The following is a 26535-nucleotide window of genomic DNA, read 5'->3' as shown; positions in this document are numbered from 1 at the left end:
CTCTGTGCGCCCGGCACCGCATTCGTCCATCGCGCGTGGTATGTCTTGTTTTTCTTGTGGCACGTGGTGGCACTGCGGGAGCAAAGAACGTTCGCAGTTATCGCGTTATCGCGCGACCGAGAGATAGCGTGACAGCAGGTAAGCGTCATTTCATTGCTTGCTTTGAAGTACTGCGTCGCGGGGCGCATTGAACCAACGCCTTAGTTGAACCTGGCTTTGTTCTCCCCTAATTCAGAGCCGTGTATTGACGCGCGGTGACTGACACGTCGCCGCGAGACGCCCGTCATGCTTTTCCAGAAGGTGAGCTCGTTTTTTTTTCTTTCCTTGAAGTGTTAAGACTTTCCCCTCGAGGCTGGTCGTGGTGCAAGCGCGGCATTTACGAGCGTTGCGCGCTCACACGAGTTATTGGTGGCGTGGCTCTGCAGGGCGAATGGAATATATGAACTGACTTGCCAAGCTATACTGGAGAGCATATCATATTGGTTGGTGGTTCTAAACAGCAAACCTGCGCTGGCCATAACTGTCGCGTAGTTTTCTGGGGTATTTCCGCAGTCGAGTAAAACTGTTCGAGCGCCGCAAATATGTTCAGTTCTCATTACGGTGTAAAGTCCTTTGAGAAGCCCGCTTACGAGCATGCCGCGAGTATTTGCTGTTTTACTTCTAAGTTTTATTCGCACATCTTTTACGGCAGTCAATCTGCCAGTACTAATTTTACGAATATCATTCAATTGTCGAAGGCGTAGCTCACTATCGGAATCAGCGCAACACAACACAGGTCATACGGGTACAGGTGCGCCAAAAATGTAACTATGCAGCTAAATGTCTCTCAGGTGTAGAAAAGTGCTGATGTAGTGAACGTTTACAGAATTATGGCTGCAGTGATTTTTACATTTTAATGATAATATCATTTGCAGATAGCAATGCAGGATGAAAAGCTGCAGCTGGTGTAGAGAAACCTTTCCTTAGTGTTTCGCCTGCTTTGAACGTTTTGCGTTTCGCAGCAGTGTACTTAGGGTTATGCTTTGTCCCATTAGTTTACGCAGTGTGGTTTGCAGGATACAAAGCCTTCAAGAGCCATATTTTCATACCCCCCCCCCCCCCCCAAAAAAAAAAAAAAAAAAACAGGCTAGAAAAACAAACTGTTGCATTTTTGTGTTCTCGGCCGTCATGTGGGAGCCACGAGTCAAGACGTTTTGAAGCCCATCCCACACATTGTGGGCCACCTCAAGAATAGAAAAGTCTGTTGTGCATTCTTTCACAGGCTGTGTCAGCGTGCTGAGGTCAGCTGGCTCATTTATTATGACCCTCGAGTCTAGGTGCCACAAAACAAAGGATACATCAGTGCACTCTGACAGCCTAAACAACAATATTTAAATGGAACCAGTAACTGCTCCAGAGCAATCACAGGGCCTCTTCCCATTTATGTTGATTCACAAGGAGAGCCTGTTGTTAGCCAGTGCAAAGATGTCGACCCTATGACAGCGAATTGTGCACTGTTTCAGTCCAGCTGCAGAGCCAGCAACAAATGCTGTAATGGCTGTCCAGAGGTATTTTATTTATTATTCGCACAAGAAAAATACTGAGAACAAAAACAAAATAAGTCGCAACCCATAGGTGTATGTTGGTGGCTCGAGGTGCTGTTTACTTTGTTCTTTTCCCTCCTGCCCACTTTGCATCTCTTGGCTCCCGTAGCTTAGGCTCTCCGTGACGGTAGATTATCAGATCTAATTTTGAAAGGAACTGTGTGAACAATGACTGTTAAAAAGGAACCGTGTGAAATGTCTCGGGGTGTTCAAAATTAATTTGAAGCCCTGCACAAAAGCACACCGCAAAGCACAGGTGTAGCTTTGATACGTTAAACCCCGAATTTTTTTTACATTTCTAAGATTTGTTTTGGGGACTTGCTTAAATAGTGAATCGCGTGCGTGCTTCCTTAAAGCCACTCAGAATAGTTTGTCGACCTGCCAGTAGCTCAGAGACAAAGGCATGCTGCTGCTGTGCACAAGGGCACAGGTTTGATATTTGGCTGTAACACCTGTTTCTGATGGTGAAGTATTAAAAGGATTGTGTACGTGCTATGTGCATGTTAAAAAAAACTCCAGGTGGGCCAATTGAAGGCCAAATGTACTCAAATTTTGCATCGGCAAAATTTATTTTGGATGACAGTGCGTATGGTAGCCCTGTGAAATGCCTTGATAATCAGTTGGAAATGTTTAAAAAATCAAAAATAGACACCATCGCAGACAACGTGAGATCTGCCAGCGGATCGTGCAAACAGCGATGAAGCGGAAGTGACATGGCAGCCAACCAGGCGATTGGTCCTCCAGCCAGCCAGGGGAACCAGTCAAGCTCTGCTGGGTGGGCTTCCCTTGGACCTGCTGCAAACGTGAAGCTACAGTTGAACCTCGCTATATTGAACCTCGATTTAACGAAATTCACGATATAACGAATTTTTTCAAGTTTTCTATCAAAATTTTGCTAAATGCATGTATTTTTATCTCGATTTTACGAAGTAATTTCATGTGGCGCTTCCGATTTAACGAAGTCACGGCAAGAAAGGAAGAACGAAATTCCGGTCGAGGCACGTTATATTTTGCCTCTCAGAGCCTACATTGAAAACATTCAGTACTCGCATTAACTCTTAAACGGCTAAAATGAAAGAAAAGCGGTGAAATCTGCGGTTGACAACAATTCAAAGCGATGAAAGAAGCTGCTCAAATCGTAAGTGGTCATAGACGGTTGAATAGTGCGGCCGCCATTTCGACGTCTCCGTTGTTGCCTACGCCAGCGCCCTCTATGCTTAGACTGCTGAAACCTACTTCAAGCTTTTTTTCTACGCATCCTTCCTCACGGTGCTGCTGCTCAAGGTTGTGCTCGCTGATAACCACATCAACATTTTTGTTCGTGCATCATTGGGTGAGTCTTGTAAGCAGCGTGAGCACTCCAAGGGAAAGAAAAGTGTTCCGAAAAAGAGACTGAGGAAGTGTCGGTGAAACCGACAGTAGACTGACGGCCACCGAAGTGATGGATGCCATAGACCAGTGGTTCTCAGCCATGGATGTCGGGGACCCCTTGTGGACTGGTGGAAGTGATGGGGGACCCCTTGCAGCGGAGGGGAGGGAGGGGGGGGGGGGGGGTATGTAGGTAAATTAACACAACTGGAGCGTGAAACAGGTGCCTTTTATTGCTACCAAAAACATCAAACAAACGTGCCACATCACTTCATTTTGGACAGTTCATCAATACGTGGCACAGTCGTGCTTGAACAGAGTTGCATATCTGCAGCCACATTCAACCTGTTTCGGTAGAAATGGCTTCGCGGATCCTAGAAATGACTTCGTGGACCCCCTAGGGTCCGCGGACCCCCATTTGAGAACCACTGCCATAGACGTTCTGCGGAGGCACGCAGGCACACGCGAATGTGTAAGAGCAAGCCTTGTTAGCGCTGTCAGCATACGAGGTCAAGAAACACTAAGCACTGCTTACTAACTTCTTCGCTACGGCTTAAACATCAAGGGCTGGTGGCAATAAATTGCTCTCTTTGAACATGGTCGTCTTTGTTTCACCCGTGTTAATTAGACAGCTGCGGTCCGGAGAAATCGGTTTCTTTAGGGCTCAGCGGGCATAAAAGTAATTGCTTAATCGAATTTTGCCGGAAGATACTTTATGTAAGCTTTCCGCTTTAGCGAGAGCACGTAAGCGCTGTTACACAGTCCGGCCGCGTGTACTCCGCTCGACTCACAATCATGGCTATCTCTAGTGTCGTGGTTGCATCCCGCGCCCATACTGCAGAGTTTTTGTACATGAAAAAGTCTTTAGAAAGTTTCATAGCACCCTTCCGCTGTTGGCCCGCCGCACCCCTCAACGCCGCGCCTAAGCCTACCACTGAACGGACGAAAAGAGGTGTACCTTCGAACCAGCATCTCGCCTGGGTGAAGTTCACAGGGCATAGACGCGGGTTCAATTGACTAACAGCAGCGTTTAGTATTGACTGAAATGAGCACGAGGTCGCGGGTTCGATTCTCGGCCGCGGCGGCCGCTTTTCTGATGGAGGCGAAAAGCAAAAACGCCCGTGTGTACGAGATTTCGGCGCACGTTAAAGATCCCCAGGTGGTCAAAATTAATCCGGAGCCCTCCACTACGGCGCGCCTCATCGCCTGCGTTGCGTCGGCGCGTTAAACCCCACAATCAATCAAATTGACGGAAATGAAAAAAATAAAAAGTTGAAACCTAGTCTGCTATCAAATTTAATGAGGCGTTGCGGAAAGAGCACCGGTTTTACGACGACACATGAACTACCGTCGGCTATCCGAATTACATAGCCTAAGTGTTGAAACTCTCAATTAACACAATTTTCGCGGCCAGTTTTAGTACAAATTTCGCTTTAAGTGGAGAGGTAACTACATAGCAGTTGTTTCTGAGCGATGGGCAAGGCTTTGAATCCTCAATAACTGGTTAAATGAACTCTAAAATCGAAACCTCGATTTTACGAAATTCTCGATTTAACGAAATATTTGCCCGCAAGTACGACTTCGTTATATCGACGTTTAACTGTATTGTGAGCAGGTTTGCTCTGGCTTGCCGGCTGCGACATCACTTCAGCCTGGTTGTAATGTCTGCACGCTTCTCAATTTCGGTTTCAGAGTCGCCGATTTTTGATGGTCATTTGTGCCATGCATACGCGTATGTCAGCTGTCATATTTTGTATCTTGCTGTATTTTTAGGCAGACGAAATAGAAATGAGGTTTTCAAGAGGTCACATTTTTTAGTGCAGTTGGCCTTTAATCTGGAGTGTTGCACTGTAGCCCACCTTGTAGCAAGTTGTCGAGCGTTGAGCCCGGGATTTATTTTTAAATGCCACTACTGAAACACTGGAAGGCGAGGTTTATCACAAGTGTTTTCGATTGCTTGCAGGCAGCATCTATCAATGGCGCCGCTGTTTTTTGCAAGCAAGAGGCACTATACACGGAGGTGACGATCCTCGGGGAGGGAACTTGCGTGCTGCTACTCGTGTGCTGTGGACTCGACCTGGAGTAGGCTGAGCCAGCAGCTACCACACTTGAATTTCTCCAGAGGTTGGTTACTATTTCAGCAGGCCTAGCATTGTTTTCTTGTTTGCCGTATACTTGGGCGCTGAGTTCATTCGTTATCATGCTTGGAATTTTCTTGGTAAAGCTTGGACATGTAGGGCAGACATGATTTTTTAAATTTTTAACAAATTTTCTTTCTTAGGTATTGTGTCTGCCACGATATTCAGTTCAGCAGTAGAGCGCAGGAATTTCTGTAGTTCCGATAGGTTTTATATGAAAACTATGAACCAGATAAACAAAGAACCTAGAATAACCTGGGTTGTTTAATAAGAAACCTGTTGTCCGCCTGAGCATAATATTATGGGGTTCTCGAGTGCAGTGGGTGAATTTAAATAAGTTGTTCGTGGGTTCATATTCATCATCATCATCATCGGCCTATGTACGCCCACTGCAGGGCAAAGGCCTCTCTCATATATCTCAAAAGACCGGTCCTGTGCTAACTGCGACCAATTTATCCCCGCATACTTCTTGATCTTATCTGCTCATCTAATTTTCTGCTGCTCCTGCCATGCTTGCCTGCGCTAGGGATCCACTCTGTTACATTTAATGACTGACAGTTATCTCACTTTCAGACGTGGAGTGTTCGTATTATCCCATTTAAAATGGGACCTGAAATAATTTGGGGACCACTGTGTGGCAAATATCACAGGCTTGGCTCAAGGCATAAGAACTCAGATTTTATAAAAAAAAAAAAAAGAGGACCCAGAAGCGTATAGGGTGTATGCACTGGCCCCTAAACCGCATGGTGGGGCTACCCTCGCAAGGAGGCTGACTTTATTTTTACAGTGAAACACTGCCACACAGACAACGCATTCGCTGACGTAAAACATGGTATGCGGCTTAGTGTTCGCAAAAACCACTGTGGGGGTGGCGCTTTTTTTTTCCTGCGTGATTTGCTGGTTTACAAATGCCTTTTTGTAACGAGTAGCTGGCTTTTTCGTTCGCTTCAGGATGCCAGACTGCATGTTCATGCTCCCTAGAACCGCGGGCCTGAAACAGGCCGCGTGATGAAAACAAATGCCAGGTTTTCGATTGTTTCAAAGCAAAGAATAGGGTACCGTTCGAAGACGGTATGGCTGCATGCAACGAATTCACAAAGAAGGCATTGATGATGGGGTGAATCAATACTAAATTTTCTGTGCACATTTAATTGTAGGTGAGGACGATGCGATGTTGACAGTCATCTCACGCCGGGCCACATGCTTAAAACCCTAATTAGTGTGTGACACTTTCACTATTTAGTTCATGCAGTGTACTTTATGGATTATGCGCACCCATGCGGGCACTCGGCATCACCCTGGGCTATTTGAGTGTTTTGAAGTGAATGTGCTATACAAAACCACTGGTAATTGTGGGCTTCCAATCATTTCCTTTCGACTGTTCCCTAATGACCAAGCCTGTTCCGTGAGCTTGTTTCTTGTTGTTTCTAATTTCCGCTTCATGTGCATCGGAAAAAAACACACTTGGAAACAATCGGCGTAATCTTCGTCACCTCAAGTTAGTGAATCGTCCCTGCCGCACTTTTAATGCATACACACCTCACAAGCACTTCAACCCAGACAGTTTGCATAATCGCCTAACTTTGTTGGAAACCCAGTTTGAGGATGGTCGCGCGTTCAATGCATCAGAATACTGTCGCTAGAGCTCCTCAACGTCTCTCACACTACATAAGAAGCACGCAGCAGGCCTTGGGGAAATGATAATTGAGTGGCTCATTGCACATGCCACTACCACATACAATATTGTCACAAGCTTTGGTAGAAAAAAATTTGTAACTCCAGCCATGGTCGTTTGGAGCAATGCAAGAAATAAGGAAACGGACGTTCGGGGATGATACTGAGCTAGCGCGAAACGACGGCACTGCTCGCGTAGCTCTCCAACCACAAATAATATCGGCTTCACTGTGTGGCTGAGTGGCTAGTGCATACATTATATAAAATACAGTACAGCATGAATGTAAGCAGCATGAAGAAAATCAGTAATGCATCCCTCTTTTCCAGGTAGCTGTTCAAGGTCAACCCGCCACGGGCAGCAAGTGAACACGCAGCGGAAGGATGCGCACTAGCGTGCACTCGTAGCTGATGGAATTGGTGCAAAGGCTGCAGACCAGTGAATCAAGCTGATGGCAGGTATTTTACTTCTTTTATATGATGCTTCTTTTGGCAGCCATTCTTAAATTTGTACTTTTTCAAAGCTCATAAGCCATTTGTCAGTCTAAATATTACAATTTAAATGAATTTTCAGTGTATAACTCTTGAAGGTTTGAACAAGTGCTTACAGAAGACAAGCATTCTGGGTCCTATTTTTTGTTGTCCTTTGACATGCGTCAATTTCTCATATTAAGCCATATTCTTTTATGGCACTATAAGACAATTTTAGGAGGACATGATAAGCATGTGTATCTGTGCCTAAATGAGAGGTCTGCAATCGGTTTTTGGAAAGTCGTGATGCCATCAGCCCTTTCAGACTTTAAAAAGGCACTGTCTGCACTGTTGGTGTTCACAAAGCACAGCGTTTCAGAAGCTGTGGACAAAAACAACAACAAAAAAAACAAGCAGAGCAGGATTCAATGTTGGAGAAAGTGATTTGCACATCTATTTTGGTAAGCATCTGGCCAAACCATTTATACCCAAGATATATCAACTTCGAATAACCACAAACAAAATTTTTAATCGGGAAAAAGGGCTTGACATAGTGGTTAAAAAAGGCAAATCACCCCTGTTCTTTAGCTAGACGGTTATCTTGTTTATTTTTTGTTGTGTAAGGTGTTACAGCATTCTGCAGCAATGAACCAACAGGCTCAAGCAGGGAATTTATCAAAACTGGGAAGTGTATTCCCTAAACATATGATCTTGCCAGTATGACTAAAATTTTAGCACTTCTCATTAATGCGTCAAACTACATTTCGCATCCTAGTTATGCCCGTGATGTTAAAGGTTATACCATGCAAGAAATGCTGTGTTGGGTGCTAACTCCGACTGTGCGCAGTCCGCTTTACGCACATTGGGAGCATTCAACCACCTCAGGAGCTGTACACCAGGGCTGGCTGCCTTACCTGGTTATTTCAATGTGTTTTATTCTCTTCACATTGAGCTGTCTAGCCTTATTAATGTAGCCTTACTAAGATTACAAGCTTTCTTGTGCACATGGTGGGCATAAGAAGTGTAAGACAATTATGTGGCCCTTGTTGACGTTGAAAGTTTTATGGGGCCTTTGATTTTACAACCAAGTACAGGTGACACACAATTTACAGAGCATGAAGGTAAAGCGCCGCTGAAGAGGACGTCTGGCCAAATAGAATCGCAGAACCTCACTTTCAGCACCATGCACACCACGACCATGGGTGCTGTATTTACCGTGTCTTCTAGCTAGACCGAATATTTGTTTAACAGACCTTAAGACGCACCGACAACCTTTTCATTCTGGCCCTGCTGCCAGGCAGGCTGACAACTGGTTACACCCATGCGGAGTCCAACTGGTCTAACTTCTGATTTCACAGCTGTCCACAGAATATTTCATATCAGCTGTTTTATTGACCAGACTAAGATGGTTAAAAATTCGGGAGCATCCTTGGCAAAACGTCTGTCAGTGTCGTGTTGACTGACACTGCCTGACACAGGCATAGTCAGATGCCAGTTGTTTCACGAACGATTTTGGGTAAACCTGCCTAGTCACCAGTGGCGTATAGCCAGAAATTTGTCGGTGGGGGGGGGTTGTGCAAATGCCCTCCCCTATGGGACTATATGTATATATAGGAAGTCATCAGTACATTTTCTACATGCTTCCTTAAAAGGAAGAGAAGGAACCTTCTATCAGTCAGTGAAACTTTTTGGGGGTGTTTGACCCCTTCCCCCCCTCCTGGCTATGCCAGTGCTAGTCACAAAGGGTTTAAAAAAAGCCTAGCTAATTCTGCTGGCCGTGACTGATTTTTATAGCTGGTTAGTAATTGCGTAGTTACATTTTTGCTTTATTTGCTCAGCTTAGCGTGTGTCTATGTGCTCGACCGCATGTGCTAGGCTTTATCCAAGTGCTGGTGCTAACCTTCGAAAACAGTGTTAAATGACTCATTTTCCCTACCTGAACTCTGTGCAGAGATGCTGCAGGTGTGTAGAAAGAACAAATTGTGGCATGCATATGCAGCACTGGCCAAAGTTCCCACTTTACACTCATATACTCTCCCACCACACCCCCCTCAAGTTCGGATACTGCATTCTTCGGATACAGTGGACATTTTTCACCGGATTAAGGGGGTCCACTGTAACAGGTGTAGACTATTTTTGAATGAGTTGTTCATGTGCTCATATCTTCACACCTAAAATAGTGCCCAGAATAATTTGGAGACCATTGTATGTAAAATATTGCAGGCTTGGCTCAAGGCATAAAATTTCTGATATGTCGGAATAGCTTGTAGAATACAGTGCAGCATAAATATAAGCATGATAAATCATCCCCCTTTTTTTTCCAGGCAGCTGTTAGTCATCAATCCAGCAACAGGAACGAAGTGGAACAGTGGCAAAAGGGTGCGCACGGCTGTGCATTCGAAGATCCTGAGGCTGACCCAGAGGCTGCGGGCTAGCATGTGAATTTGGAGGTGGGTATTTTACTTCGTTCGTGTGTATATCAATGTGGCAAACCTGTTTAAATTTGCAATTTTTGAAGCTCATGAGCTAATATTGCAAATTATGTAAATTTTGAATATATATTTGTTAAATGTTTTCACAACCAGTTACAGAAGACAAGCCGTCTGGATCTCGTGTTCTGCCTTGACATGCATCAACTTATTGTATTAAATTACATTCTTTGATGGCACTGTAAGATAATTTTCATGGGACAAGATGAGCATGTTTACATCTGCACTTGGATGAGAGTTCTGCAATTGGTTTTGTGGAAAGTCGTGATGTCGTCCGCATGTGGAGACTTCTTTGAAAAGGCACTTTCTGCTCTGTGTTTACAAAGCTCAGCATTTTTGGAGCTGCGATCAAAAGAAAAGGAGCAACAGAGCAGAGGTCAGTGTTGGAGAAGCAATGATTTATGTCTCTGATTTGGTAAACTACTGGCCAAACCTCTTATACCCAATATAGATCAACGTATATTAACCATAGACAAAATTTTTTCTTGGGGGAAAAAGGACTAAATGGGATGATGGCAAAAAAGGCACAGGCCGTGTTCTTTAGCTAGTCAACTTGTTTATTTTTTATCATGTCTAGTGTAGCATCTGCAGCAATAAACCAGCTAAATCATGAAACAGGTAAACTATCAAAACAGTGTTGTGGATATGGCTGAAAAATTTTAGCAGTTCTACTTAAGGGGGGAGGTGGGTCTTTAGACAATTTTTTTTATTATTAGTGCCAGCTAGATGAAAATTGGCAGTCTTAAGCAGTTTTGTACACTGATTTCAAATATGTAATTGGTTTTGACATAGCTTCATTTGTTCAAGAAATACAACACTTTGAAATTTATTTATTGAGGCATTTCTTACGGGGGTTTAGAGCAATTTCGCTTTAGCAAACTCAATGATGATTTATACGGACATAATGCCAAAGGTCTACTCTGGGGGGCTATGCTATTTTTATTAATTTTGAAGCCTTTTGCAAAGCATGAAAGAGGTGAACATTTGATATCAGCAATCCGTATAAAATTGCCTCATTTTTAATAATTTCTGGAAATAGGTAAACAATGACAGAGCAATAAAAATAGCATCACCCCCTAGATCAATTCAGTACGAATACAATGGTACCAGTCTTGTCATCCTAGCCCAAGAGCAACATTACAAAAACCCCCGTAAGGCAGAGCTTGGTCTTGCAAAAAAAGAAACTGAGAAAAATGCATTTGAAGTTTCAGATCACGGTAACTTTTGCTGCAGCATAGCTACAACAATATAAATAGCATCGTTTTGTAGCTCTATTCTTCACGCAGAAAAGCATACCAAGTATGTGACTGTAACACAAAAATAACTCTGAAAAGATTGACGTAAATTCACACGAATACCGTACAAATTGCAAAGGAAAATTAAATTTTCTACTGTTACACTTCAGAAACTGTATATCCTCATTCACCTTTTCTCTGTGTCTTTACAGAACACGGAAAGGCACAAATACCATGTATGCGACGCCATTTTGAGTTGGCGCAAAATACGCACTAAGAAATCAGCTACAAAGCGAGCCCAAGATGGCCGCCGCCGGCAGTCTGCTTCGAGTGTGGCGCGCGCGCGAAGTTCAAGCTTTTTTAGCCCGTTTTGCGGCGTTTTGCGGCTCCCGCTGCGTTTTCAAAGTCGTTTTTGAGATTATTCCTGATCAAATTCAGCGGTGAAACTTTTAGAGTAGGTGCTTGAAGGTACAAAGACGTGTTTTTCAAAAATGTGTTTTTCCCAAAATGCGTATTTTCGCTATTTTGGACCATTCTAAGACCCGCGTCCCCCCTTAAAGGGAAACTGAAGCGCTTTCCAAAAATATTGAGTTAGAGGCACGTTTATATAGTTTCTTGCGCGCTGAATCCGAATATCGCATTGAATTTTATCGCACATGATTCCAAGCAGCATTTATTTTGCAAAACGCGCGGTCCCGTTTGAAAAACGCGCGCTTTTCGTCTTTTGACTCCCCTGATTGGTTTCGCCCGTCATGACGTCAAAGGAGGACACCCTTCGGCCACGCGAGTTGTCGGAAGCATTGTGAACGATCGCACGGCAGCGGCGCTTGCCTTTTCGGCAATTTAGCTTGCAGTTTATTGTTCGCACATGACTGCAAGTTTATTTTATATCTTCCCGTGCTGTTGATTCAATTATCTTGGAGCTTAAATTTGCTTTACACAACCGAGAACCCCAAAGGAGTGACTGTGGCATCGGCTAGAGGGTTCCGTAAAAATATTTGTGAATTAGGCAACCAGCATAGGGGGTTTCTATTCCTTATGTTAATATTAGGTACTGCCTTAACTGTTTGTTCCTATATACGAAACCATTTATGCCGAAGATTAAGCGGCGTTTTATAAACAATCTACCAGCAAAAAGCACGTACGTGCACTGCGCAAAAAAATAGCGTTCATGCGCTGTAAACGTATATGCGAGACATATGTTGCCGGTACACGCATAAACCAACAAGCGGACTCTGTTTCCGAATTTCCTTTGTTCGTTGTCGTTCACGCCAGCCCCGTTACTCATCCCATACACAGACCCAGATACGCGCGCGCCACATTTGTGCAGCGGCGCTAAGGCGCCTCCGCGATTCGCCCCGAGCGCGAACACAGTCGGCCTCTGGCGGCGGCGGGACGAACCGCTCCTAGTGTGGATGGCGCTCTCGCGTCGTCTGCTTTTTCACGTTGCGTGCGGCGCAAGACGCGTGCTGCACACGACAAAACAACCAATATATGTGCTCGTTTGGCAGTAAGCAATGACATAGTTAGCTCTGCGTGCGCATTTCCTCTAGAAACGCAATAATCAGCGGCTGTTGCGGGTTAATGCGCTGGTTTAATTCCACGAAACATCTTCGCCCTGGTCACCGCTTGAGTATGAAATGTGTTATAAACATTGCTTCCACACATTGCACTGTTCTTATTGTTGAGTGCAGTCGTCTGCCGTTTCGGGAACGTCGAAGGGTGCTTTTTGAAGGTGGCGTCGTGATTATTTAAAGGATAAAAGTTTAGTACGCGAAACGGGTAAGAAGCGACAAGACCTGTGCATATGCGTGCAAATTCCACACCCTTGTAAAATTGCGCTGTGTCCTTATAGAAAGAAGAAACAAGCAAAAACATTTACACTGCACACTACCTGTGCGCTATCACCCATACATTACCGGCCACGTATTTAATTACACCCGCAAGCGCCTGTGTGACTGTGTCCTTTCCGTACCTTTTCTAAAATAAATACCATTTTTGGACAGTCGTTGGTTATACCAGAGACTCTGGTCTCTGGTTATACTCAGGAGGAGGAATAAACATTTATTCAACTGTATCGAGTTGCTAATTTTACGTGTTATTTAAAACACGTTTCTATGGATGCGCAAGAGTATTTAGGGGGAATTTTTCGGTAAAATTAAGCAGTTGTGAGTTTGCGTCAGTCATGCGGCATTTCGTGTGTCATTTTCATATATATCATGTTCAAATCCGACATGAATCCCCTTGTCCAGAAACGTGTCTCACTCAGCATAACCAAATGCCTAATTTGGTCACGTCTTAACGTGGACTTAAGTTTAAAGAAAGAGGAGAAAACGCGTAATATATAATGCACGTTGTTGCCCACATGTGTGGGAGGTGTGTGCCATTACTCGCTGTTTTTTTTTTATTTTTTTCCCACGATGCTTGCTTTCAATACAATTTTGAAAAAGGCGTCCCACAATTCCTGGACAATCTCGGAACAAAGGGGGTTAATCAGTTTTGAAAATACGTGTACTGCTTTTTCACCGCTACAGAACACGACGCTAGTGTAGTTTCGATTGTAAGTAATACTGATAACCATAGATTGGCTTTTCGCGCTCGTTACATGCGTTCTCTTCTCGCTGCTCTTGCAACGCTGCTCTTGCAACGCCCACAGTGTGCATTCTTACGGGCCGCTCAGCGGAGCATCCACACTAGCAGCGCGACGCTGTCGCCACCTACATGTCGAGCTCGTGGCCAATAGCTAGCTTCACTTCGATGAGTGGCGTCTTACTGCTTGAGTTGCATTTATTCTGAAAACATTGTATCATACTGGTGTCTCTGCAGCATTATCGGCTTGGGTTTTTGAACACTGTTCTAAGTCCATAGGGAAAGAAAACCAACGCGTTTAACGAAACAGGTATTTCCTGAACAAATGTGACTTTGGTTCTGGAACTGAAGAAAACAGAAACATCCCGGGCCAAAGTACAGCAGTATTCACCATCCTTCCTAAATATAGCATCCAATTTGAACGTTTACGTCCGTCGCATAATAAAAAACAAGAAAAACGCACTGGAGCAAGTATCTAACGTAGTGTAGTATATTCTCTGTCATCAAGCTCAGCCATCTCGGTTGTCACTTCCGTATGTTATCAAACATCCCGGCGTGGCATTATCCTGCTTACGAATATGGCATGGTAATGTATGCCTCGTTTGGCGTTCGTGCATACTTTTTGAAGACGGAAGTTGTACAAATAAGTGCTATCAACCACAACGAGTATCATTCACAAGGAAACACGGCGAAAAGAGCATGGCAGAGGCGGCCAATCCGGCCGGAAGTCCAGGTATGACGTTTTTCAGCCGGTTTTCGCCCGCGCTCTTCGGTCTTCCGGCATTGCGCCGCGAGATGGGGGCAGGGCATCGGGCCATTTTTGTTTGCGCATTGTGCCGCTTCTATTGCATGTATTGCGAAAATATTTCGTACACGGGAATGATTCAATGTGTACTTGCTGCTAGTCAACTTTTCTTTTAATTCTAAAACCGCTTCACCTTCCCTTTAATGCAGTACATCACGGGGTCGCGGGTTTGATTCCCGGCCGCAGTGGCCGCATTTCTGATTGAGGCGTAAAGCAAAAACGCCCGTGTGTACGAGATTTCGGCACACGATAAAGATCATCAGTTCGTCAAAATTAATCCGGAGCCCTCCACTACGGCGCGCCTCATCGCCTGTGTTGCGTCTGTGCGTTAAACCCCACAATCAATCGAATTACATTTTGCACCGTAGCAGCCACACTCTAGTCTGCACCAACCTGTGATGCTTAAAGCTTATGCTGTGCAACAAATGCCGTGTTGTGGGCTAACTGCATTTGTGCACAGTCCACTTTACACAGACATTGGGAACATTCAACTGCCACAGCAGCTGTACACCTTATTTGCTTACTTTGATGCACTTTATTCCCTCTGCATTCAGCTGTCTAGCCTTAATAATGTAGCCATATTAAGGTTACATGCTTTGCGAGCATGATAGGCATGAAAAACAAGCATAACAGAACTTTGTGGCCCTTGCTGGTGGCCCTTGCGGCATTTAAGGGGGGACGCGGCTTTCGACTTCAGAAAAATGACCAAAACATCGTTTTTTTTTTTTTTAAGCCACATATTCGGCTTCTATGTTTCCTATTCTGTGCGTCTGCAAAGTTTTTCCGCTGAAAAGCGTCGCAAAGTGGCTTAAAAAATAGTTTTGCCAGGCGCGGTGACAAACTATCAGTGCAAAAGGGCGAAAAAACGGCAATTTTCGGAGCGCTGTATCTCCGCAACGGTGCCACCGGGTGCGGCCATTTTGATATCGTTAGATCGGCCGAGCGTTCGTCTTTCCGGTTCCGCTCGTCTTTTTTCTTCGTTCTTTCACAAACACATGAACGGCAGAAAAGAAACAACGCACAAACGAAGCTAGAAATAGATGCTGAAGCGCTATTCGTCCTCCGGTCGGGGCGGGCTAAGACGACCCTCCTGATTGGGTGTCGCGGCGCAATGCAAGATGGCGGCTGCCTGAACGGTGTAGCGTGGGCGGTTTGAGTTCATTTTCGCTGCTTCACTCGGCCAAGTTTCAGTTCAGTCTGTGGTATTAAACAGGGATGTTATCGCGATTGGAAGGCCTGAGATCACGAGCCAGATTACGGGAAGTTGTGTGGCTCGAAAGGCGGAGGTCATCGAACGCTTCGTGGTGCGCCTGACTCTACCGTTGCCAGACCCCGGAGGGCAACGCGGTGTGCGCGCTTGTGATAGCGGTTCGTGAAGTGAACTTTTAGTCGGATTTGCGATGTTTACACGCTTAGTTATTGCTGTGTTTTGATTGTGGGCTCGCTAGCCTTGGGAAAGAAACAGTCGACGCGTCATACGCTGCGGCGTGCACGGCATAGCCGACGCGCATTGGAGCATCACATGACTGCGCAACTGGTTACTATTGAATGCCAGTAGTTGTAATTAATGCCTGCAACGTTAGATTAAATCTTAAAAGCGACCTGACAAGCCATATCAGGGATAATCAAAATCGATATGTCGCGGTAAGCGTGCGCTGCGATGTGTGCGAGCCATATTGCCTTTCTTGATTTTGAAAATTGATTGTGAAAGCCACGTCCCCGGCTTTCAAAATCAACTTTTTTATTTCTTTGTGGATTTCGATGAAAATTGGCACAGCAACTGGAAATGCTTCTGTGATAACACCATAAAAATTTCAAGGTAATATTTTGATAACTTTTTATTTATTAAATTTTCTTTCTGTTCCGCTTGTACCGAGCTTGAGCGACTTATAAAACATTATAGAAAACTTGTTCAGAGTGCTTTGCATTTCCAAATGAATGGACGAAGTCATGACAGTTTTAGAATTTTTTTTTACAACACAATGTTTAGTTTTAATTTTTTTAGAGGTTAATGTGCAACATGGTCATTTCAGATAAGATCGAACAAAGCATGGCTGGTCGACCTCTTCGATTTGCTTAAAATTGTTTTACCTCATTCCCGCGTGTATTTAATGTGCGGATTCACAAATATTGTTGGCAGAAAAAATTTTGGCCGGCTGAAAAAAAAATTTGGAACCCACCCGCTTAAACCCCGGCCGCTGCGTGCCCATGCGCCGCGGCCAAATTTAGCGACGTCTACCAAGAAATATACTAATCAGGCGGGAATGGTAATTTTTATGCTTAATCTACGCCTGGTGTACATTTCGCATCCGAAATATCGTTGGCTAGAAAAACATATATTTTTTGTAATAAATTTCCAAATCTTGCTCAGAGCTCATTTTGTTGTGTACTTTGCGGGCCAGTATTATTGTAAGTAATGAAGCTAGAGCGTTCAAATTTGAGTGAGGGCTGCTCCTGGCAAGCACAAATAAGGGCCGTAAATATCGTGTCATGCGCACAAGTGTGAAGAAAAAAACTAAAACACTCCGAGTTCATTGGCCTATTAAAAAAAAAAAAACACTTCTTCGATTTTGCTGAAATTCTCCCCAGATGTTCACCTGTGCATGTACTTCAATGATCATTAAAAACATGTTGCATCATTTTGTTCCTGACGTGCCTACAGCGTGAGAAAAGCCTGGTTGGCCAGGTCTTCACAAGATCCTGAGACATGAAACAGTGAGAGCAACTTCCATTGAATGTGCAGACATTTGATAATTTTTTTGTACGAAAGGCACACGATTTCTTATTGATAGCATTACAGAGAATTCAGAAGCGAAACTTGAATTTTTATGTGAATTTTGGAACGAAAATAAACAATCTGCGCACCGCTAAACGTGTACTCTTCGAAGAAAAAAACGGAGGAACTCCAGATTCACTCGCATTTAAAAAAAAACTCTTCTTCGAGTTTTATGAAGCTTTCCACGGATATTTTCCTCCTAATTTAATTGCGTGAGCCATTAAAAAAATTCGCATAATTTTGATCACTGAAAAGCAAAAGAGCCTTGTCAAGCATGCTCGTGACAAGTAGCTGAGACATAAAACGACGATTGTGACTTTCTGCAGATTTCCCTAATTTATTTCGTAGAAAGGGCAGAATATCTCCTAAGATAAGTAGAACAGAATAGCCAAGTGACACTAACAAAGTCAACGTTTGACATGACAGAGTTCCATCGGCACCCCTTAATACCGTGCAGCTACTAGCTGTTTATTTACACATTGCTTGCTGCATCAATGTTCACAGTTTCCTCAAAGGGGCACAAACAGTCCGCGCTGCGTATAGTTCGCATATATATGCTTCTGATCTTCCTTAAACGCCACACGTGGCAGGACTGTATGCCGGGAAAGGCACGCACTGTTCGCCATTCTTCCTTTTTTGTTCCGCGATAGCTGGAAATTTCGTTCCCCCTGAGGTATATGAAGTGAACGCCCTTGATGTTCTCAGACAACACAGTTACCATGTCTTTTGCCGTCTGAATCGCATTTCTTAGTGGTTCTATTAGGTTGTAAAGTGTCGCCTGGTGTTTGACGATTCCCCCAACTCCATCGCAGGCATTCTTTCCGTGCCCTGTTGCGGAGAATATTCATTGTGTTTCAGGCACGTTGCTCTTTCGCAACTCATGAAGCTGGTACCTGTTTTCAAAGTGACTGGCAGCTCCGTCACTCACATAAGTCACCTTGGAGTACAGTGGGAGATTGTCGTCTACCCACACCCTGATTTTTTCTAAACCCAAGCAGGCATGCGGACAGTCATGGCAGACGTCATCGTTTGCAGCCACAAAACTATGACAAAAGAGACTGAGTAACAAGCTAAATATATACCAAAAGAATAATAAAATCAGAATACCGTATTTACTCGCATAATCCTCGCACTTTTTTTTCGGAAAAGTCAATGCGAAGATAGGGATGCGAGAATTATGCGGGAAAAAAAAAATCCGGTGCACAGTGTTGCCAATTTGGCTTTTGCCAGTCCCGCTAAATGTAGCGGTCGTTTTTTGTATATGTAAGCTCAGTGTTGCCAACAGCAGCTATTTCTTTTTATTTTATTATTTACAACGTAAACAGTCTCCCGTCGATAAGCGATCATGAAATTGCCGCCTTTGCTTTCTGGCGCGCGCCCTATCTCGTCGTCGTCATGTGCGTGCCCTACTCCAGTAACGCACGTTCAAGTCGGTGACGCCGAAGTGCCTGCCTGCGGCGCGGTTGCCGTGTTCGATCGCGTACTCTATCGCTTTCAATTTGAAAGCGGCAGTGTAGCTGGTGTTCTTCCCCATGGCGAAGCGGTATCATGCACAAAACAAAGAGATCAAAAAGTTCTCAAAATGGCAGCGAGCTATCCACCACTGACGCAAGTGACTCAATGACTGCTGCTGCTCAATGACGGGACCACGACGGTGACACGACAGCGGGCTGCGCGAACGCCGTCTAGTTGCACGCACGCGAAACCGGCTCAAGGACAGTGTGAGATGCGTGTTAGCATAGAGTTAATACTCTGTTAGGGAGTAGCCATGCAGGTTGTTAGGGCGCCTGGATGGCCTTGGATACACAGCGCTCCGCCGAACGGAGAGGCGGCGGGGGAGGGCGCGCGTTGGAGAGCGCGTGCACCATGCGGGTTTCGCGAGCAGGCAACTTTCGCCGCTGCAAAGTTGGGGGTGCGAGGATTATGCGAGGAACCAAAAAATCCAAGTTTTGGTGGCTCACATTAGGGGTGCAAGGATTATGCGGGTGCGAGGATTACGTGAGTAAATACGGTACTTCAAAGGAATAATAAAAAGTGATGAAATGAAGATTAAAATGCGACCGTAGTCAAATAGCGGGGAGGCAGCGCAAGGCACTCTCCCAGTGTGACAGAACTGAAAACTTGTAACCGTTCGAATGCATGCAGCACCTTTTCTTCCAGTCCCCTCTTTCCCTCTTTCTGTCAGCCAAGTCCCCGCCGCCGCATACGGTTGAAAAAGCCCAAAAAATACTCGACTCAAACACAAAAATGAAGATCCCACATGTGTCGTCCCGGACCCCACCGGGCTCGAGGGCGTTTGCCTTCCTGTTTGGTCACTAATTCGGTAACTAAACCAGTGTGTCCGGAGAAGGACCGAAGAGGGGTGCGCTACCTGGAGACGTTACCCGCGCCAGGGTCGTGTGTGGCCGATGTCTGTTTTTAATACTTGCCATGTGTGCTGCCGACCGGACGGGCTTCCGTTGAACCTTTGATTTCAGGCGAACGAAACTTACGTCCAGGTGAGTTAAAAAACAAGTCTGCGTGCACCTTGTCAAATAGCTGATCTTATGAACCAAATATACCGCATCACTGCAGCAGTGCGCACAAAAAAAGAGCGTCGATAATGTAAGACAACGAGTGACCGTGGTTGGGGAAATCTAGAGAAAGCTATGAAAATAGTCCCGAAGACCTTCAAATTGCGAGTTTTACCACCATCATTGCAGCGGTTTCGCCACCGCATGACTATCCGCGCTGTGCTTAGAATGACGCACAATATTTCTATGGCTCACACAAGTGCGTTTAGAGGAAAATATCCGTGGAAAGCTTCATAAAACTCGAAGAAGCGTTTTTTTTAAATGCGCGGGAATCTGGAGTTTCTCCGTTTTTTCTTCGAAGAGTGCACGTTTAGTGGTGTGCAGATTGTTTATCTTCGTTCCAAAATTCACATAAAAATTTCAGTTTCACTTCTGAATTCTCTGTAATCCTATATAAAAGTAATCGTTTGCCTTCGGTACAAAAAAAATTATCAAATGTCTGCACATTCATTGCAAGTTGCTCACTGTTTCATGTCTCAGGATCTTGTGAAGACCTGGCCAACCAGGCTTTTTTCTCGCGCTGGAGGCGCGTCAGGAACAAAATGATGCAACATGTTTTTAATGATCATTCAAGTACATGCACAGGTGAACATCTGGGGAGAATTTCAGCAAAATCGAAGAAGTGTTTTTTTTTTTAATAAGCCTCTGAACTCGGAGTGTGTTAGTTTTTTCTTCACACTTGTGCGCCATTTACTTTTTAACCGTAGTGTGCACAGACACGATATTTACTGCCCTTATTTGTGCTTACCAGGAGCAGCCCTCACTCAAATTTGAACGCTCTAGCTCCATTACTTACGATAATACTGGCCCGCAAAGTACACAACAAAATGCGCTCTGAGCAAGATTTGGAAATTTATTAAGAAATATATATGTTTCTCTAGCAGACGATATTTTGGGTGCGCAATGTAAACCAGGCGTAGATTAAGCATAAAAATTACCATTCCCGCCTGATTAGTATATTTCTTGGTAGACGTCGCTAAATTTGGCCGCGGCGCATGTGCACGTAGCGGCCGGGGTCCAAGCGGGTGGGTTCCAAATTTTTTTCCAGCTGGCCGAAATTTTTTCCGCAGAAAATATTTGGGAATCCGCACATTAAGTACACGCGGGAATGAGGTAAAAAAATTTCAAGCAAATTGAAGAGGTCGACCAGCCATGCTTTGTTCAATCTTATCTGAAATGACCCAACAGGCATGTCGACTGTGAACGACGATTTGAATAAAAAAAATCACAAAAAACAAATCTGAAAAACCAAGAGTGTCACGACCTGAACTGTTCATCAAGGAATGTAATGCAAGAAACGGAATCAAAATTGCCCCAGCGGTCACACAGAAATCCCTGGAACAAGCGACACAGGTGGCAAAAAAAACTGTTTTGAGAAAACGGCTTCCGAAGTTGCAACATAGATTTCACTTATCAAAAGTCGTCACGGTTGTAGCCTTTCATGTCCTTTTGAACATGGGGCTTCTGGAAGGCCTTGCCTTGAAATTGGAGTGCCTTTTACAGCTTTTCTCTTTCCACAAAACATCATTTTCAGCTCCTCTGTGAAGAGTACATAGCCCAGTTAGCAGACCAAACGGAGGGGGAGATGGCTTTCAATGGGCTTTCAATGCAAAGTAGGTTAGCTGGTTGGCTGTATCGGACTGGACAGCTTCCCTTTGCAGTGTTGTCCCTATGGCAACAAGTGAAGCATTTTTTTTACTTAAATTTGAAAATTTATGGCTTCTTTTGTTTTATTACTTTGCCTGGTGCAGCAACTTAGTACTCATACGTGCAGGTGTTCACTGCAAAAAGTTTGCATACCACAAGGTTGCAAATGAGCTACTTTGAAGCTTGGTATAATATTGTGCATAACTCCAACTTTGATGGAAGTTTTTTTTTTTTTTTTTTTTTTTCACTACTTTTGACGTTCAAGGCATCCAATATTTCTCGTAGCACAGTCAGTATGCCCTAAGCCATAGGTTATATGCATTGGTATCAATAATTTTCTTTAAAAAATCACTGTTAAATTCTGCGACAGTAAGATAAATTTTTAACGCAGAGAACATATTTTTATTGCTATATTCCTAACTCAAACCTGTTTGCATGATTATTAGAAGTGCACGGGAAATGTTACGCAAGAAAAGTGATATGGCTCGCGCGCGTCGCAGCGCACGCTTACCGCGACATATCGTACTTTGATTATCTCTGATATGGCTTGTCAGGTTGCTTTTAAGATTAAATCTAACGTCGCAGGCATTAATTACAACTACTGGCGTTCAATAGTAACCGGTTGCGCAGTCACGTGATGCTCCAGTGCGCGCTGGCTGCATTGACTGCTGGCTGCATTGACGCATCGACCGTTTCTTTCCCAAGGCTAGCGAGCCCACAATCAAAACACAGCAATAACTAAGCGTGTAAACATCGCAAATCCGACTAAAAGTTCACTTCACGAACCGCTATCACAAGCGCGCACACCGCGTCGCCCTCCGGGGTCTGGCGACGGTAGAGTCACGCGCACCACGAAACGTTCGATGACCTCTGCCTTTCGAGCCACACAACTTCCCGTAATCTGGCTCGTGATCTCGGGCCTTCCCATCGCGATAACGTCCGTGTTTAATACCGCAGACTGAACAGAAACTTGGCCGAACGAAGCAGCGAAAATGAACTCAAACCGACCACGCTACGCAGTTCAGGCGGCCGCCATCTTGCATTGCACCGCGACACCCAATCAGGAGGGTCGTCTTAGCCCACCCCGACCGGAGGACGAATAGCGCTTCAGCATCTATTTCTAGCTTCGTTTGTGCGTTGTTTCTTTTCTGCCGTTCGTGCGTTTGGGAAAGAACGAAGATAAAAGAGACGAGCGGAACCACCGGAAAGACGAACGCTCGGCCGATCTAACGATATCAAAATGGCCGCGCCCGGTGGTACCGTTGCGGAGACACAGTGCTGCGAAAATTGCTGTTTTTTCGCCCTTTTGCGCTGATACTTTGTCACCGCGCCTGGCAAAACTATTTTTTAAGCCACTTTGCGACGCTTTTCACCGGAAAAACTTTGCAGACACACAGAATAGGAAACATAGAAGCCGAATATGTGGCTTTAAAAAACGATGTTTTGGTCATTTTTCTGAAGTTGAAAGCCGCGTCTCCCCTTAAGGACCCTTTAATTTTGCAATCCTGTGCAAGCAACACACATTTCCCAGAACATGAAAGTAAAATGTGGATAGACAGGAGTTCAGGCCGCACCATTGTGGGCACAGTATGCTTACAAGACAAGTTCACTCAATTAGTTGGAAAATAGCTTAAAGGGACACTGGCATGATTTGTAAACAATGCGGGATTAAAGCGCAAATTGTAGTCTGGAGTCTGTAGGCCATGTTTCGACCACTCTCGCTGCCTTTACATGACTTTATTGACAAGAAAAATCAATTTAAAAATGCTCTCCTCTCTGCATCCTCACCCATTTTCTGTGGCATTTCACATGACGTCACAAAAAGGTGGCTTGGCTTGACTGCGCTACTGCACGGCTCGCCAACCCTCAGACAGAGTCAGTCGACCCAGCGTTTAGTCCGCTGGCTGCCGACGGGTCATCACAATTCCTTCGCACAGTTGAAATTAAGCCACGACGACTTTGTGAATGGAAGAATGTGCCTTTAGTTTGCTAGTTTTTATACTGTATCAAGCTCTAAATCCAGGTCGCTCCATGCAATTACTGGGCAAGTGCGCATGCGACATTTCACTTACTGGCATGCTAGTAGGAATATCTAAGGGCAGTTAAAGGGGGGAAAAAAGTCAGCAAAGTAAATAAAATCAACAGAAACTTTTACAGTGCATCATACAACTAGGGTGCAGGAAGCACTGTTTTGTGCTGGGTGAGTTTTGCACAGCGGTCAGCAGCGTGACCACACATCTGTGAACGCTTTTTTGGCTAATAAATGCAATCACTACACATGAGCCATTGTGGGAATTTGGGGGACGCAAAACAAGAAATAGTCGTTTAGGCTCCTTGAAATGTGAAAACTAAATAAAATTGTAATCTGGCATACATTATATACATTATATTTGCAACTTCGGCAGCATTGTCTCGTTGCCAAGTGGTTTGGAGCTCAAGGTGTGATGTTTTGCAAGTTGCAAGTTTGAATCCCGATGAGTGCAGGCTTTTCTTTTTTTTTTTTTTTTTGTATGTTGATTTTTTCGTTTTTTGCCGTTGTTTTCTATACTGAATTAATTCAATGCTGAATTCACTGAATTTACCGTAAAATACCGATCAAGCACCCCCACCCATGCAAGCGCCCCCCAAGCATTTTCCAGGAATTTAGAATTTCTGTACACGACCAAGCAAGCGCGCCCCCCTCCCACTTCCCGCCATTCCGAAAGCGGTTTTTTTTTTTTCCAGGCTTTTGGATGCCACAGTGTTCAAAGCCGATGCCGAATCCAATACAGTCCAAGTCGTTGCTGCTACGAGAACGCGTTACCAGTCATAGCCGCCATTTTTTCGGGAGCGGTTGTCTTTGTTCACTATGCATTCGTACACGGTAAAAAGGAAGCTTGAAGTAGTGGACTGGCATGGGAAAAATGGCAGAAACGTGCACCTCACTTCTCGCATGTTCAAATAGGACGGTAAAAGGATACGTGAGTGGGATAACAACTATGAAGTTTTGCTGCAACAAAACTTCATTGTCCCCGAGGACCCTGACGAGCTGCAGACCGAGGGCCTGAACCATATTTTGGGATCGAATTCTGAAGAATCGTTTTGCGGATTTAACAGTGATTGAAGTGAATGTGAAAATTTACGTTTTTAGCATTGCCTAGAAGTGTCATGACTCATAAATAAACATTTTTCATAATGAAGGCTACAGTGCCTTTCTCGCGATCGCCGCCATCTTGAATTTGGGGCCCGATCCAAATAAGGGCCCCCTCCCTATCTCTAAGCCAATTATCTACAAGTTTTGGGGGGGGCGCTTGCTCGGTATTTTACGGGTAGGCACTGCTGAATTTGCGCTGTAATGTTCATTGCTACAAGAGAGAGTTCGCAGAATGCGTCCAGACTGACACTGACGCGCTAGCGAGTTCTCGTTGGCGTGCTATTGCCATGAGACTGCTTGCGGGCAGTGGGCAAAAGGACAGAATCCGCAGACCCTTGGCCTAGGCAGTGCGAACACGCTTTTTACGATACAGGCCAGGCAAGCTCCATGCTATAGGCCCCATCCAAAGGTGGGGGAACAGTGCATTGCATTTGAGTGTCTGAGGTGATGGAGAGGGCGTTCATCCACTGCGTACGCATCGGCTAGTGATTGCTACGATTCCAAGCCGTACTGGCAGGCTTATCTGACGCATTTTACATGGCAGAAGCACGGTACGAGGTATTTAGAATGCCCATCCAACGATAATGTCGGATGCCAAGCATATTGTTTCACAGAGCCGAAACCGAAACTTGTGTGAAGTATAATCTTGCACATTGTCCAATCACGTAGCACTTTTTACTGATGTCACTGCTGTTGGTGCGGCCGTCGCAAACCACGCGTGGCAGTTTTTCCTTTTTCAGGCTTTATAAAATAATACCGCCTTATCGCCCGTATAAACGATGAAAACTGTGTTCATTTGAGCCAGTCTACCTAGCGCAAGCAAAAACAAGAGCTTAAAAAATTCACTTCCCTTTAAATGCATATTTCAAGATAGTATTCATTTCTGGATCTTAAAGAAGGTTGCCTGAAAAACTGTTTTGATTTAACAGAAATGACTGCTTTTAAATTAGCTATTACTGAGCAGCAGTTGATTAGGATCAGTGTTTTCCTGGCCAAGTGAATAAAATGTGAACCAATCCAGGGCCTGCAGGCTTTTTAAAATTCCAGTGCATAGAGAAAAAGTGCTTTTTTGGTATTGGTTAGAATTGCTTAAAAATTTTAACACGGAGGTTTTGTATGCCGGGATCCACAATAATCTGACTGACTTCACATCCGTCACGGAAATGACATCACCAGAAAAACGCGGCTGCGCCAGGATTCGATCCGGGTGCTCTTTCGCCGCAACGGGAACTTCCAGGCGCTTTACAGACTCCGCTACGAGCTGCAGCGCACACAGCCGTATGAACGTGACATATATTTTTCGTATAACCTCTTCTATTTCGATGGTGCTGCTGTCTAAAAGAGGTGAAGCAAATTAGTGCATCACGAAGCTAATAAGCGGCGACAGCTGAGCTCGCTGAGCGCCAGCTGAGCTCTTCGCAATGCAACCGTCTGCCGTACACTCCACGAGCAGGGAAGCAGTGGCCGCACATTTGCGAAAGCGTCGCGATAACAGGTTGTCGCTCGCCAAGCGCACCCACAGACAGCCCCGCAAATCATGCTCGTTCACCAGACGATTCGCTGGCAACCCATTCGGTTTCGTTCGCATGGTTTGCGAGCACGTGTGGTTTCATTTGGGTGCAATCCAGTGTCCAATCCTGTGTGCAATCCAGGTTGATAATTCTGACGGTGCCATACCGAAGAAATATAAATAGCGATGTGCAAGTTCATATCGATGCAGACATTCAACTGATCGTGTCGATCACTTTCGTGTTTTACCAATTACTGATTTACCGATTCCTATGAGGAGTTTACCGACCCCTATGGGAGGGATCAACCACATTTTGTTTTTAGCTGACGGCCCACATTTCAAAGGTGTTCTAAGAAATAGGCTTTTCTAAAAAATAGTGCTATGTTTAATAGACAAAAGTTTAAACGAATCTAGCTCTTAATTTTTGTGAAGTGGCTAATTGGTCTTGCATTTTTTTTCCTTTTCTCATCTTTAGGTGATGCCGGGGGGTGACACAGCAGAACATGGCAGCTTGTGTGAAAATAAATTGTATGTATTTGTGTTCAAC

At 44.7% G+C, this 26535-nt stretch overlaps 1 long non-coding RNA gene across 4 annotated transcripts; it reads left to right on the top strand.

Moving 5' to 3' along the window:
- LOC144174981 (uncharacterized) lies at positions 1–26535 on the top strand. 4 transcript variants are annotated; one of them, XR_013323577.1, is made up of 7 exons: positions 1–138; positions 236–300; positions 2244–2386; positions 4915–5075; positions 7091–7219; positions 9556–9681; positions 26464–26535. It is a non-coding gene; the product is annotated as an uncharacterized LOC144174981 (long non-coding RNA). The 4 variants fall into 4 exon arrangements; XR_013323575.1 differs by having other exon boundaries at positions 2232–2358; XR_013323573.1 differs by having other exon boundaries at positions 2232–2386.

The sequence above is a fragment of the Haemaphysalis longicornis genome, unplaced genomic scaffold (assembly GCF_048455015.1).
Source record: "Haemaphysalis longicornis isolate Haplotype H1 unplaced genomic scaffold, Haemaphysalis longicornis Haplotype H1 scaffold_1, whole genome shotgun sequence".
In the NCBI taxonomy this organism is placed as follows: Eukaryota; Metazoa; Arthropoda; class Arachnida; order Ixodida; family Ixodidae; genus Haemaphysalis; species Haemaphysalis longicornis.
This window is presented reverse-complemented; position numbering and strand designations above follow the sequence as displayed.